The following is a 15650-nucleotide window of genomic DNA, read 5'->3' as shown; positions in this document are numbered from 1 at the left end:
AATTTAAGCTAAATAATACTGATATAGGCAGATAAAACCATTTATTAAAAACAATCAGAAAAAAAGAATAATATATCATTTAGTAAGTAAGGATAGACAACAATTGAAAATGAATCTTAGGCTCTGGAGTGAGAAAGGAAAAAAAATTCCTTTATGTTGAGTTCAAATGGGAAAATATTATCCATAAAGTCCACAGAGTGTTGGAGATGGAGGAACAGCTTCTTACACCATAAAACAGTCCCACACCCACATCCCCACCAGGCTCATTTTCTCCATAAAACTTAGGACATTAATTCTCTACCTTCAAACCTACTTGGCCATACCTTCTTAATAAGCAAAACTCCTTTTTTTTCTAGATTCCTTTCTCCTCTCTTGCCCTATTAACTCTCAGCCCCCTTAAATGATTTTCTGTCCCATTGAGAATCTTTTACTGGCTCTACTTTCTGCTTCTATATTCAGTCACTCGGGTCCCTCTACTTCCATTGCTGATTGTAGATGACAGGTGGAAGGGAGGTTGGAAACGGTTCTCTGATCACGAACTGGACTCAGAGTGGAATAGATAAAAGATGATCCAAGTTCTCAGTATCCAGAAAATTCCTGCTTTAATGTTGCCTCTATGATAGGAAAATGATGGCTTTCTCTGTCTGTGCCCAAGAAGAGAGCAGGGAGGTGGACCAAAAGCTGCTCTACCACGTGCTGCCCTGGTAGAATACCTTCAGTCCTGAACACTCCCTCTCTTCATAGTAGATAAAAAAGAACTCACTTGAAACACTGCTTGTCGCACAGCAGGGAGTTAATAGTTTCCCTGCCCACTTAGCTAGCTGGTTTAGGTCCTGTGGGAACTTGTCATTTATTGCTTTGCTTTGTAAACTGGCTACTTTATAAATTCACCTTTGAATATACTCATTCTTCTGCAGTGGTCCGGGATTCTTAATTTTTCTTCCCTGAGATACAATGATTTTAAATGATTTCATTTAAAGACTCCTACTTGCTTCTTTGAATGTATTCTACCAAAGAGGACTTGCCCTGGTACATGTTGAGACAGAAAACATTCCATTGCCATCCGTGCTTGAGAGGATATAGGGCCTCTCACAGGTTTCTAGGTCCCTCATTCTCTTCCTTCTCAATATACACCCTTCACTATCTGTTATATATGTCACAGTTATTGACAGATTGTGAGGTGGCATACATTCTCCTCTGAACTAATTTATGAAAATGTAGAAAGATATTTCTGTACACAGCCTTAGCATTCCCGGTTATGGCTTTAGACTTTACGAGGTATACTAGAAAGAATTCTAACTCTTCTAATACAAAATGTGGATCTATTTGCATTTGTCTGCTGAAATTCTTTTGTGAGACTCAATGTCCTTTTGCAGTTTCTGACCCTGCATGTGCATATCATAGAATTTTGATCTGTTACACATATAACCAAAAGCAGATGTATTTGCTGGAGTATCTCCTATACATTTTTAGGTTAAAAGAGTATCTTTCTCTGCATTAGTTGATATTCTTAATGTTGTAAATGACAGAATCCCAATCAAAATTGGCTTAAGCAAAATTAAATTTATTGGGTCCCATAACTAGGAAGTCCAATGGCTTCACGATGCAATGTCATTAGAACTCATTGTATCTTCCATCATTTCTTGCCTTGCTTTTACATTTTTGATTCCAAGCGGTAACAAGATGATTGCAGGATCTCCAGTTCCGATGTAATTTCAGGCCTCACAGGAAAGGGTAGGAATATCCTTTCCAGAGATTAGAGTAAAATCGTCTTCCATCTCACAAGCTCAGCTTAGGTTATGTGTCTGTTCCTTAACAATTGATGTGGCCAGGCAAATGCTGTACTCCAAATTTCCAGGTCTAAATCACACAGTATTGGGAGATGGATTCAACTCTAACAGAAGCAAATGGACTGAGAAGAAAATTAGAATGTGGTTATCAGAAAGTGCTGGGCAGCAAAAACAACAGATGTTCACTGTAGTCTCCCTCATCTTGGTGTGTGGCAAGATCCAGGGAAGAAATGGGTTGACGAACATAATGACCCAATTAGAAAAAGATGGCATCATAGGGAATATTTTGTTTCGCAAGTATTTGAAAAGAAGATAACTTGGCATAGAATGATCGTCTGGACATTGAGATTTAGAGAAAGACAAAAATGTAATAGGAAGTTTTTGGGTGTTCAATACATGATATATTTTTAAAGTTCAGTAATTGTCCTAAGCAAAAAAGATTTCCAACATCAAGAAGGAAATATTTGAAAATGATGTAGCAATTACAATTCTTCCAGTAGTTATCTACATTTAAATGCTCCAAATATTCTCCTTTGTATTACATAGGTAACATTTTAAAATGCCATTACCTATTAAATATGGTGTATGTATTCATTAAAAAATACCTTTGACATATACTCATAAGTACTGCTACAAAGAACAGATAACTGTTCTGAAAATAACAGATTGTTTATATTTAATTTTATTTATTTATTTATTTATTTATTTATTTATTATTATTATTTTTTTGGCTGTGTTGGGTCCTAGTTTCTGTGCGAGGGCTTCCTCCAGTTGCGGCAAGCGGCAGCCACTCTTCATTGCGGTGCGCGGGCCTCTCACTATCGCGGCCTCTCTTGTTGCAGAGCACAGGCTCCAGATGTGCAGGCTCAGTAATTGTGGCTCACGGGCCCAGCTGCTCTGCGGCATGTGGGATCCTCCCAGACCAGGGCTCGAACCCGTGTCCCCTGCATTAGCAGGCAGATTCTCAACCACTGCGCCACCAGGGAAGCCCTATATTTAATTTTATTTAAAACAATATTAAAATAGTTCCAGAGGGAGCAAGTAAAATATCAATAATAAGAAAATATATTTTATCCATTAATAAAACCTGTATTATATGAAGCAATTTTGGCAAATAAAAATCTTCCAAAGCTCAGTGATTCACAAAGAAGATAAACATTTTTCTCTCCACATACATATATTTTTAATAAATTATTTTCTAGCAGACAGGCAATTTTTCATGCAAAGTCTGTATTTCTAATTGTGAATGTATAAACTGAGAAGAAAATTATGCCACATGAATATCAATGAAATTCTAAATTAGGGTTACCTTTCTTGATGGGAGAAACTCAAACCTTCATAATCAAGAGGGCAAAGTTTGAATTCTGGGAAGTGTTATGACCAGGTTTGTTGGGGTTGAATTGTATCCTCTCAAATTCATATTAAAGTCCTAAGCCCCAGTACCTTAGAATGTAACTGTGTTTTTTTTTTTTTTGTAATTTTTATTGGAGTATAGTTGATTTACAATGTTGTGTTAGTTTCAGGTGTACAGCAAAGTGAATCAGTTATGCATATACATATATCCACTCTTTTTTAGATTCTTTTCCCATATAGGCTATTATAGAGTATTGAGTAGAGTTCCCTGTGCTATGCAGCAGGTCCTTATTACTTATCTATTTTATATATAATAGTGCATATATGTCTATCCCAATCTCCTAATGTATCCCTCCCCCCGCCTTACCCCCTGGTAACCATAAGTTTGCTTACTACATCTGTACCTCTATTTCTGTTTTGTAGATAAGTTCATTTGCACCCTTTTTTTAGATTCCACATATAAGCAATATCATATGATATTTGTCTTTCTCTGTCTGACTTACTTCACTCAGTATGACACCATCCATGTTGCTGCAAATGGCATTATTTCACTCTTTTTATGGCTGAATTATATTCCATTGTGTATATGTACCACATCTTCTTTATCCATTCCTCTGGTGATGGACATTTAGGTTGCTTCCATGTCCTGACTATTGTAAATAGTGCTGCAATGAACATTGGGGTGTATGTATCTTTTTGAATTATGGTTTTCTCCTGATATATGCCCAGGGGTGGGATTGCTGGATCATATGGTAGCTCTATTTTTAGTTTTTTAAGGAACCTCCATACTGTTCCCCATAGTGCCTGTACCAATTTACATTCCCACCAACAGTGTAGGAGGGTTCCCTTTTCTCCACACCCTCTCCAGCATTTATTGTTTGTAGATTTTGTGGTGATGGCCATTCTGACCAGTGTGAGGTGATACCTCATTGTAGTTTTGATTTGCATTTCTCTAATAATTAGTGATGCTGGGCATCTTTATGAGCTTGTTAGCCATCTGTATGTCTTCTTTGAAGAAATGTCTATTAGATCTTCCAACAATTTTTTGATTGGGTTTTTTTTTTGTTTTTGTTTTTTTGATATTGAGCTGCATGTGTTGTTTGTATATTTTGGAGATTAATCCCTTGTTGGTTGCTTCATTTACAAATATTTTCTCCCATTCTGAGGGTTGTCTTTTCTTTTTTGTTTATAGTTTCCCTTGCTGTGCAAAAGTTTTTAAGTTTAATTAGGTACCATTTGTTTATTTTTGTTTTTATTTTAATTACTCTAGGAGGTGGATTGAAAAAGATCTTGCTGTGATTTATGTCAAAAAGTGTTCTATGTTTTCCTCTGAGAGTTTCATAGTATCTGGCCTTACATTTAGGTCTTTAATCCATTGTGAGTTTATTTTTGTGTGTGGTGTTAAGGAGTGTTCTAATTTCATTTGTTTACATGTAGCTGTCCAGTTTTCCCAGCCCCACTTATTGAAGAGACTGTCTTTTCTCCATTGTAGAGTCTTGCCTCCTTTGTCATAGATTAGTTGACCATAGGTGCGTGGGTTTATCTCTGGACTTTCTATCCTGTTGCATTGATCTATATTTCTTTTTTTGTGCCAGTACCATACTGTTTTGATGACTGTAGCTTTGTAGTATAGTCTGAAGTCAGGGAGACTGGTTCCTCCAGCTCCAGTTTTCTTTCTCAAGATTGCTTTGGCTGTTCAGGGTCTTTTGTATTTGCATACAAATTGTAAATTTTTTTTGTCTTAATTCTGTGAAAAATGCTATTGGTAATTTGATAGGGATTCCATTGAATCTGTAGATTGCTTTGGGTGGTGTAGTCATTTTCACAATATTGATTCTTCCAATCCAAGGACATGGTATATCTCTCCATCTGTTTGTGTCATCTTTTATTTCTTTCATCAGTATCTTATAGTTTTCTGAGTACAGATCTTTCCTCCTTAGGTAAGTTTATTCCTAGGTATTTTCTTCTTTTTGATGCAGTGGTAAATGGGATTGTTTCCTTGATTTCTCTTTCTGATCTTTCATTGTTAGTGTATAGGAATGCAAGAGATTTCTGTGTATTAATTTTGTATCCTGCAACTTTATCAATTTCATAGATGAGCTCTAGTAGTTATATTTGGAGATAAGGTTTTTATAAAGGGTGATTAAATTAAAATGAGGTCTTTAGAGTGGACCCTAATCTAATATGGCTGGTGTTCTTAAAAGAAGAGGAAATTTGTACATATGAACCAACATCAGAAGACCATATGAAGACATCCGAAGAAGGTGGTCATCTACAATTCATGGAAAGAGGTCTCAGAAGAACTAAACATGCTGTTATCTTGATCTCAGACTTCCAACCTTCAGAATTGTGGGTAATAAATTTGTTTTTTAAGCTACCCAGACTGATAGTTTGTTTTGGCAACTCTAACACATTAATACAAGGTTTAAAAACACTGGAGTCCCTGGTAGAATAATATAGTAATTAATTGATAAATAGTGCCCTGGTCTAGATAGTTCATCACCATTCATTGAGTAGGCATTGTGACTGTACCATAATAAACAAAAGGAAAATTGTGTGAGATGAAACAATAGAGTAAATAACATCTAGAGCATGTAGGGCTTTGTTAGTTCTTGAACTTGATCCAAAAGATGTTATAAATTTACTGAAGAGAGTGACAAAATCAGACCTGCCTTTTAGGAAGTTCAATCTGATGGTAGTAAGGATGGATAAGATAGGATCAAAAGTAGATTCATGGAAACCTGAAAGGAATAGAGTTTAGGTAAGAAGTAAGGCTTCTCTCCACAGGAAGTAATGGGAATGGAAAGAAAGGGAGGATTGTAAGTAATATACAAGAGTGTATTAGTAAGACTTGGTTAGAGGATATGAGTGATGAGGGACATTAGAAAGGGAGGGGACAAGAACAGCGATCAGGATTTAAGTTGAAAACTTGGTAGACAGTATGAACACGCAGTAAACAGGAAAAACTGGAATAGGAGCAAGTTTTAGGGGACGATTATACATTTAGCCAAAGAATATTAATATTAATAACTGATAGAGTTGTTAAATGTCTTTGAGAGGGAACAGCCAGAAAGATAGGGAAAAAATTAAGAAAATAGCTTGTTATGAAAGCTAAGGTGAGGAAGTGTTGAAAGAATTAGCCAGTGGTGAACCATATCAAATGACACTGGGGGTGGGGTGGGGAGGGTCATATAAGATGTGGCCTGAAAGATGACCATTAGATGGACTGACATAAAAGTCTAAAGAAACAGAGTGAAAATTTTCTGGCAAGAATTGAGGAGTGGTAGAAGGAGAAGAAATGTAGACAAGAAAGAATTTAACCTGGTCAGTTGACTCTCTCTTTCCTTAATCTGCCTCTACACAGCTCTTTACGATTTTCTCTCTCTCCACCCTCACGTAAAGAAGGGTCTTTAATTGGTTAGAGCCCAGGGCATTAATTGAGTTACATTTTACTAGGGGGATGGTTTAACTTTAAAACTGTATTTTAAAGTTTAGCATCTCTGGACAGAGCCTTGTTTTTCTAATGTCGGTCCTAGGCAGACTCTACATACTAGGGCAAATCATGCTCAATCTTTATTTGTTCTCTAAATTCTGACCACATAAAATGGATATAAGGTAAGGACAGTGCCTGTTCTCCAGACCTGCTTTTTCTTATTGAGCAGAAAATACGAATGTGGCCTCACATAGAACTTTAGTAATAAAGTTGATTCTCCAAACCACTTTGGAGCTTGTGAGTTAACTAGGTTATCAGATTCTTGCTTACTCTCAATAAAGTAACATGCTGATTCTTTTTGCCATGGTTCCTAATATTTACATCTTTCTGTTGATACCCTACTGAAGAGAGTTAACAGACAGATTAGGATTTAAGCAATCTTGGGTCCCTGTTCTGAATACTATGCAATACGAACCACACTTTACACCTCAACTTTTAACAAAATGCAGGGAAATAGAGAAAAGACAGTAGCTGGGTGAGGAAATATGATCAAAGAATATTTTTAAGGTGGATATAAAGAAGACAATAGACAGGGAGATGTTAATAATATCGGAGAAAGAAGATAACTGAATATATTATTTTTCTAAAGGAAATAAACTTAGGACACAGTGGGAGGGATTGCATATTTACTCCATTATAAAAAGACAAAGGTAACAAAGAACAGCAAATGTAGTTAAGAAGGTAAGAATTGTTCCAAGCTGGTAACTTCTAGTTTCTCTGTAGTAGAAAGGGTCATCTACTGAGAGTGAAAAATGAAGAAAGCTTGTCAGAGGGTTGAGGAGAGTAGAGAAGCTTTGAAATATCATTGCTGCAGAGGATGGGAGGATGAAAAGACTAGAAAAAGATGATTGCCCTGCCAGGGTTATTGAGGATCCAGCTGAGTTTGGAGAACAAGTACCAATATTCCTGGTTAGGCTTTTTACTCCAACAATGCCAAGAGGCCCTGGGAGGTGATAATTAAATGAAATAGGGTTGGTATTTTGAAGGAAGGGTGGGAAAAATGACAGAGGCAAATAAGTGAAGACAAGAAGGGGGATGATGTATAGAAAGCAGAGGCCAATGGAGTAAGTCCAAACTCAGCTGTGATATGGTAAGTAATGAAGCATGTTAAAACAATAAGCTTGTGATTAGAAACTGGGATACATGAATTAATGATGGCACCATTTGAATTGTCTAAGTTGGAGATAGAAGACTTTTGGATATTTTCATCAAGAGGGGTTGTCTAAATAATCTAACCCTCCATTTTCAAATCCAGAGCCTCTTGTCTTCATAGTTATATTTCTAATTGGATTCTCCAGTTAGTAAAACAGGAGTCAAGTAATTCCTTTCAAAAGCTGTGACTTCAGTGTTATCTATATCATATTGATAAAGATAATTAACACTGCTGTACATTATAAATGAAAGTTAAGAGAGTAAATCCTGAGTTCTCATCACAAGAAAAAAATTTTTTCTATTAATGCTGTATCTATATGAGATGATGAATGTTCACTAAGCCTATTGTGATAATTATTTCATGATGTATATAAGTCAACTCATTATGTTGTACAACTTAAACTTATATAGTACTGTATGTCAATTATATGTCAGTAGAACTGGAAAAAGAAAAAAAGAATCCCAACCCACCAATCCCAGCATAATACATGGTAAAAGTTTTGTTTTAGTAACAAAAGCTATGTGATCCTAAGAAGTACTTTTGACTATTTTTTAAACTAAATTAATAAAATTTTTGGTGTCAAGTAAATGCAAAAAAAATAGTCATTAGACAGAAGAATCTCTTGTAACTTGAACATTTAAAAAAGTTGTCACTTTGTTATATACTAGCACACCCTAGGATTTTTTAAAAAATTGAATATTTGGAACAATCTTTTAATTCTTAGTTGTTCTTAAATCTTATATAACCTCTGTTTGTTTTTCACCCAAGCTTTTCCTAAATGATGACAGGACTTCTGTATAATATATTGCCAATATTTTCCTATATGTGGATTTAATAAAAAACATAACTGAATATCCAAATATACCACATATGAATAAGATGGGTTTATATTTTCTTTTTTATTTAAAAAAGTTTCTCCACTAAATTAGGTTTTATAGTATGCTTTGGTGTTATATAGATATGAAAAAATACATATTAAATGACAAATTTTAGTGTAACCCATAGGTTATAGAAAATTTAATGTAGGAGAATCTTAATGTAGGAGAATCTTTATATTTTCTTTTTTATTTAAAAAAGTTTCTCCACTAAATTAGGTTTTATAGTATGCTTTGGTGTTATATAGATATGAAAAAATACATATTAAATGACAAATTTTAGTGTAACCCATAGGTTATAGAAAATTTAATGTAGGAGAATCTTAAGAATGTTTTGTGTTATTTTTTTCTGCTTTAGAAGAACAATTTTGAATATCCTTAGGGCTTGGGAGACTGTCTATTGCATTGTTTCATAGTAACTATGACTGATATCTAAATATGTGTGTGTGAATATATATATATATATATATATATATATATATGTGTACACATGTATGTTAAATTTTGCCCGATATATACATATATATGCACACACATGTATACAATTTAAATTATAAATCTGAGTGCTATTGCTAACAAGTTTATTAAAAAAAAAAATCTGTCCTTCCTGAAGTTTGATCACAAAACATGCTATGTACATTTTCAGTCTTTTGAAATTTATTGAGACCCATTTTATGGCTCAGTATATTGTTTGTCTTGGTGAATGTTACATGTGCAGGTAAAAAGTGTGTAAATGTGTATCCTGTAGTTGTGGGATGTACTGTTCTAGAAATATCAATTAACTTATATTGATTGATAATTCAAATCTTCTATATCCTTACAGAATTTTTTTTGTCTAATTGATCTAACAATTATTAGAAAATGATAATGCCTCTAATAAAGATTTTAAATTTCTTTATTTCTCTCTAGTGCTGTCAGCTTTTCCTTCAAGTGTTTTGAAACTCTATTATTTAGGTCCATATATTATTAAAAAACTTATGTTTTTCTGATGATAGTTTCCTTTTAAAGTTTGAAATATACTTAATTATCTCTGAAAATATTTGCTGTCTTGAAGTGTGCTTTAGTATTAATTTAGCTAAACAAACTGGGTTTCTTTTCATATTTTTTTCTTTCTATATTTCATCTCATATTTCGAATGCATTTATTGACAACAGAATATAGTTAAGTTTTCTTTTCTTTTATCCAATGTGACGATCTCTGTCCTAAAATTGTAGTGTTTAGTAATTTGTATTTAATACAATTATTCTATGATTGAGGTTTAGATAATATCATGTTAGTATTTATTTTCTATTTGTTCCATCTTTTTAAATTTTAATTTTGTTGATTCTTCCTTCCTTTCTGTATTCACTATTTCAAATTAACCAAAAAAAAAAAAACTTTTTAATTCCATTTTAACTCTTCTAAAACCTTTATAGCTGTAACTCTTCAATTTCTTTTTTCTAGTAGTTGCTCTAGTTATTACAATGTACACCTTTAACACACTAAAGTCTACTTAGAGTTAACATTGTACCACTTCATGTGAAATGTAAGAGCCTTATAAAAGCATAATTGCATTTATGCCTTTCAACCTTTTTGTTATTTTTATCATAAATTTCACTTCTCTGTGCAGTATAACCATATAGGAAAATGTTATCATTTTTTCCTTGAAACAGTGTTAAATTAAAAGAAGAAAAACAATTTTTATATTATCTACATATTTATTTTTCCTATTTTTTTTAGTTTCATTTGATAGACCTTTCTTTAGCATTTGCATTCATTTAGTTAAAGCATTTTGGCAACTTTTTTGTTTTGTTTTGTTCATCTCAAATGTTTTAATTTTAGTATCATTTGTACTGGATGTATACTCCTGTGTTGGCACACTTTAAAGTAGTTTTTCCATTATTTTTGATAAAGAGCCAGTCATATTTTGTACATAATGGTTTTTCTTTCCTGGCTGCTTTTATTCTGTCTGCTTCAGCAATTTGCCTATGATACACCTAGGTGTGGTTTTCTTTTTATTTATCATGCTTAGATTTTAGTATCTATAGTATAAACTTTCTAAACAAATTTTGAAAAAAATTAGCAATTACTTCTTCAAAAAGTTTTCACCCAATTTTTTTATTTCTCTCTTTTAGAAATTCAAAGTAAGTATATGTTAGATCACTTGAGATTATCCAACAAGTCACTTAGGACCTGTTTATTTTTTCCTCTCCTTTGATAGAATAATTTCTATGGTTCTGTCTTCATGTTAACTGAGCATTCATTTTATTGTTTTCAATATGCTGTTAAACCCATATAGTTCAGTTTTTTATTTCAGATAATGCACTTACCATCTTTGAGATTCCCAATAGGTTCTTTTTTACATTTTCAATGTCTTTGCCAATATTCCCTGTTTATTCATATGTTCTTCTTTTCATTTAATTTCTTACAGATAATGATAATTGCTATTCAAAATCCTTCTCTACCAGTTCTAATATCTGGGTCTTCTGGCATGTTTCTGTTGGCTGCTTCCTCCACCCCTGCCCCAATCATATGTCATATTTTCATTCTTCTTTGCTCTTCAGTGTTTTTTTTTATTGTATGCTATATATTATCAGTTATGTTGTAGGGGATCTTGCTTATTTTGTCTTCTCTTAAGGGTATTAAACTTAGTTCTAGTAGGCAGTTATTTATAGGGGAATCTTTTGATGTCATCAGACATGATTTTATTCCTTGTGAATGATAATTTCAGTTTTGGCCTAGTACTAAAGCATGCCCATTAGTGTAGGAAGCATTTCTCATTCTTGATGAGTGACCATTCTGGGGTTTCAGCTGAAAGCATAGGTGCTCAGGGAGTTCTCTCTACTCTGGCTGGGCCAGAACTTCAGTACCTCACAGCACTGCACCACCTTAGATCAGTTCTTACTTTGTTTCTCACTTAGTGCTCTTAGTGCTCACAGAATCTTACCCTGCTTATAACTACACTCATGTCGAAAGACTTAACAGTGAATCCCCATACAGATTTTTGATGTCTTCTTCTGTGTTGCATTTCTATTGCTGGGTAACCAATTACCACAAATTTAGCAGCTTAAAAAACACCCATTTATTAGTTCACAGTTCAGTAGTTCAGGAGACCAGGCACAGAGTGGCTGGGTTCTCTCCTCAGGGTCTTCTAAGGATGAAATCAAAAGGTTTTGACAGGGCTACATTTCTTTCTGGAAGCTCTGGAGAAGAATCCACTTCCAGGCACAATCATATGGTTGGAAGAATTTAGTTTTTTGCAACTAAAAAACTAGTTGCAGGACTAAGGTCCCTGTTTCCTTGTTGGCTCTCAGCCAGGGACCCCTCCGCTCCTAGAAGTTGCCCGTATTCCTTACCATGTACCCACAGTAGGCATTTTACAACATGGCTGTGGCTTTTCTTTCCAACTGGAAAGATTGTCTCTCTGACTGCTTCTTCTGTGACCAGCTAGAGAAAACTAAGGGACTCACCTAAGCAGATGAGGTTCATCCCAGATCATCTCTTTTTTCTGAAGTTAAATGTGCCATATAACATAACTTAATCATGTGAGTAAAATCTATCATATTCACAGTCCTGGTGTCTATAGAGATATGTACACTAAGGACAGGGACCTTGGTGCCATTGTAGGATTCTATCACACCCTCTATGTATCTCCTTTCTCTCTGATACCCTACCCTTAAAATTCCACCCTATTCTGCTATCCCAGCTTCTTCACCCAATGAGAATCCCATGCTGTGCTTATACTCCATCTCTCTGCACCATGGTGTGCAAAGTACCACTAGGCAGAAAGCTGATGCAAATGCAGGGTTTACCTTATACGTTCTTCTTCCTTCAAGGATCACTTTGCTGTACTGCCTTTTGCAAAATGCTTGAAAACAGTTGACTCATGAATTTTGTTTAGTATTTCAGTTCTTTACCTCAGGAGAGCAAGTCTAATTCCAGTTATTCCATCATAACTTGAAGAACAATTGGAAGTACTTTTATAAAGTGATGAGCCATGCAAATATCTGAGAAAAAGTATACCAGGGTTAGGTACCAACAAGTGCATACTTGTTTCATATTATCAAACACATTATCCAAGCTGGATTAAACACACACACATAATAGAAGAGATGACTTTCTTTTGGGGATGTAATTTGTGTGAGGGAGTTGGATCACTTGGAAAGCTTTATTTTCCATATGCAATCTTAGTGGGTATCAACAAGAGGTATTTTTGAGTATATAGACTGTCAGAGCACAAATACCCTTCTCTTTGTTATTTGCATGCACTGCCAAGGTAATCCATTCAGTCCTGTGGCTCAGACATTATCTTATGCTTAAATACTGATCATGTTCAAATACATCTCTTGAGCCTTGATGTCTCTCCATGACTTTTTGGCTAATATATCTAATTCTCTACTCAACATATTATCTTGCTTGACTAAGAGGCAAATCAAAATTAACATGTGCAAAATCAGCTCTTGATAATCTTCCCCCACCCACCTGACAAAAGAATTTACCTTCCCTGAGTCTTTCCTATTGTAGTAAATAATCTGTTCTTTCTGTTGCTCAGGCTAAAAACTCAGAGAAATCCTTGACTTATTTCTTTTAAAACTCATCACACTGATAAGCAAATCTTATTATCTTTGCTTTCAATCTTGAATCCCCTAAGGCAACAAGATTTGTTGGATCTAGTTCAAAATATATTCCACATTTTACCACTTCTAATCCCCTCCAGAGCTACCACTCTGGAGCAAAATCACCAAAATCTCTTACCTTGATTACTACAATAGACTCCAAACAAGTCTATTGTTTATAGTCTACTCCCCAGCCTTAACAGTCTCTTCGTACAACAGTCAGATTATCCTTCAAAAATATAAATCATAATTCCCCTGCTCAAAACTCTCCTATGTTTCCCTACCGCACCTAGGAAAAAAAAAATGCCAAACTTTAGTAAGATTAACAACCCAGGTGATTAACTCCTATCTATTTTTCTAACCTTATTATCTATCACTCTCCCTCTTGCTTTCTCTATTATAGGCACACTGATCTCACTGATTTGTTCCATTAACAAATCAAACGTACTCCTACCATAGGGCCTTTATATTTGATAGTTACTTTCTTTGGAAAGTTCTTCCCAGAAATTCATATGGTTCTCTCCGTCATATCACTAAGTTTTCTGCTTCACAAATAGGCTTATCACAACCATCCTATCTAAAGTAGCAATCCTTCCACTCTACTTTATCTTTCTCCTACTATTTGTCACTTTTTGACATCCTATTATACCTCAATTGATTGTTTATTAATTGTATTCCTTCGCCACTACCACATAAGGTCATTGAAGGCAGAGACCTTATCTGTTTTGCTTTGTGTTGCTTTCCCAGAAACTTTACCAATGTGTTGTTGATAGTATGCAGTCAATAAATAAGTGCATGAATGACTAAATGTTTTCCTGCTCTGGAAACTTTATCTTCTCAATTCTGTGACCATTGAGACTCAGATAATTCACTCTCTGATAAATTGGTATTACTTCCTAGATCAAAGAGCAAGTAATCAAGCCTGAAGTTTAAATAAAGGGGCTTTAAAAAAAAAAAAAAAGAATTTGTAAGCATTGCATTTTTCTCTCCTTCATTGCAGATATGCAACCTAACACTTGGAAAGAGCACGCATAAGCTGTTATATTTTGTTTAACACACTAGATACAGACTATTAATATCATGTTTCATGAGAATGGTAGTGTCAGGATTTTTAAGACCTGTGTGAAGAATTTTATAGAGGGTTTCCCAACAGTTATTCTCTATCAGAGAATGGCTGCTCTCCAATATTTACTCTCTTTTCTTTTTTATTAATAAACTTTAACAGTTATTATTACTGTCAAACACAGATTTGTATATCTGGTGTGTTCTTAAGTAACAAACTGCTGACCCCCATGATAGTTCATGAGATACAAGACAGATTTGGTGTCACCATAGGTTAAACTCTCACTTAGAAGGAGCTTCCTATTTATAAGATCAAGCCCTACGTGTTTAGGTGAACACAATTTAAATTCTTTATTATTCTTTCCTTTTGTTGGCATTATTGCATTTTTCTCTTTTCCCTGATGAAACACTTCACTGTTTATTGCATTTGTTAATTAGATTAGCAATTACTAATTAAGTTAAATTTCAAAGTATCAATCAAACTTTATATCTTAATTTGTTACACCATTACTAATTAAAATAGCAGATTTTACTTAATGGATTACATGTGAATTAAGATGATTCAGTCCATTTTTCAAAGGCTACGTATATTTTACTAATTAGCATAGTAATCCTTAGCTTATATTTAAATTTAATATGTCAAGTTAGTAAAAAGTCATGTGACAGTTCAATTCAAGTCTGTGTGAAATATAGGAAAAATACTAGGATAAACAAGAGTTAATTAAATTCAAAATTATCCAAAGTTTGAGTTGAGATGAGTAATGCTTTGGAAGACATGTATAATCGTGCTTTTGAAGACAGATAATCTAAGTCTTCTAATAAGAAGAACAAACAGAGATTAAAATATATTAGTAATATTCAAAGAACACTTTGTAGAAATATGGTCCTTTCATCTGGCAGTTAGTGATTTACATACTTTTTGGTGGATAGTAGCTGAGGGTGCACTGGTTCTGCCAGAGGCATGTAAATGAAATTATAATTTTTAAAGTTTTCATTGGGTTTCTACATCTGGACTTCGAAAATTGTTCAAATACTGATTTCCTTTTACTGACTTTTAACGAATATTGTGAACAATTCTACTGCCAGATGTTTTCTTACTATATTGGAGATACATCAAAGAAAACATATAAAATCTTAGCAGTGTAATAGATATACATTTGTAGTAAAGAAAATATTCTATAAAATGACTATAAAATGCTTAATTATATTAACAACTTACTACACTTACAACATCAACTACGTTAACTAGGTTAATATGCTTTCATCTGACTATACTTACCATATTTAATAATTATTTTAGTCAAGCACAAAAGTTTATATTGTTTAGCA

The sequence above is a fragment of the Balaenoptera physalus genome (assembly GCF_965194825.1).
Source record: "Balaenoptera physalus genome assembly, chromosome: 5".
NCBI lineage: Eukaryota > Metazoa > Chordata > Mammalia > Artiodactyla > Balaenopteridae > Balaenoptera > Balaenoptera physalus.
This window is presented reverse-complemented; position numbering follows the sequence as displayed.